Raw genomic sequence first — 851 nt, forward strand, 5'->3', positions numbered from 1 at the left:
GCCATGAGAAATAGTAAAAAATGTTTCATGCCACTGAGTTTTGAGGTGGCTTGCTATGGGGTAACTGATAATTGAAACAGGGACCTGGAGCTGCCCCCCAACTCTTCAGAGCCTCGCTTTGCATCTATCACAGAGGACGAGAGATGGATCTTCTGGCCTGTACTTACGGCTTTTGTGAATATCTAACAAGCATGTTCTAAGAGCTGTAAAGTACTCCAGGTCTCGCTGCCTTCATCTGTCACGTCCTCTTCTGCTACTTTTAATTTTATTAGCATTTCTTATTTTCTTCTATTTAAAAAAAATTCCCCTCTAGATACAAGAATAATACAAATTTACCACAAAGGTTTGTGAAGTAGACAAAGCTGCAAGGAGATATTATAATTATCTATGATCCTTCTGCAGAGTTTGAACTGTTACCATCTTAGAGTATTTAATGCCGGTCTTCTCTACAGGTACACTGACATTCACACAAGTGTAGTGGGTGCCCCCTTATCTAAAGAGTTAAAGTGATTAATTGGTGGGTTAATAAAAAACTAAAAGTAGGAAAATATAAAATACATTAAAAACATATATAGTTAAATATTGCATTTTAACGTAAGACCTAGAATACATTAAAATCGACAATATTTCCATGCAGTGCCTCAGCTCTGCCTGGAACTCTGAGTCATTTTCCTTGCGTGCGCCACACCCAGAATGTTGTTCTTGATGACGCATCATTTGGTTTTCTGCAAAGCCAAATAAGCCCATAGGATGCACATAGAATGCCTAAGTGATGGAGCTGGGACGTATCCTACTTAGTAAAGTATCTCAAGAATGGAGGGAAAAGTATCCCATTACTCAGTACTATTATG

Source organism: Otolemur garnettii, unplaced genomic scaffold, assembly GCF_000181295.1.
Source record: "Otolemur garnettii isolate 467f Iridium unplaced genomic scaffold, OtoGar3 scaffold00273, whole genome shotgun sequence".
NCBI classification, from domain to species: domain Eukaryota; kingdom Metazoa; phylum Chordata; class Mammalia; order Primates; family Galagidae; genus Otolemur; species Otolemur garnettii.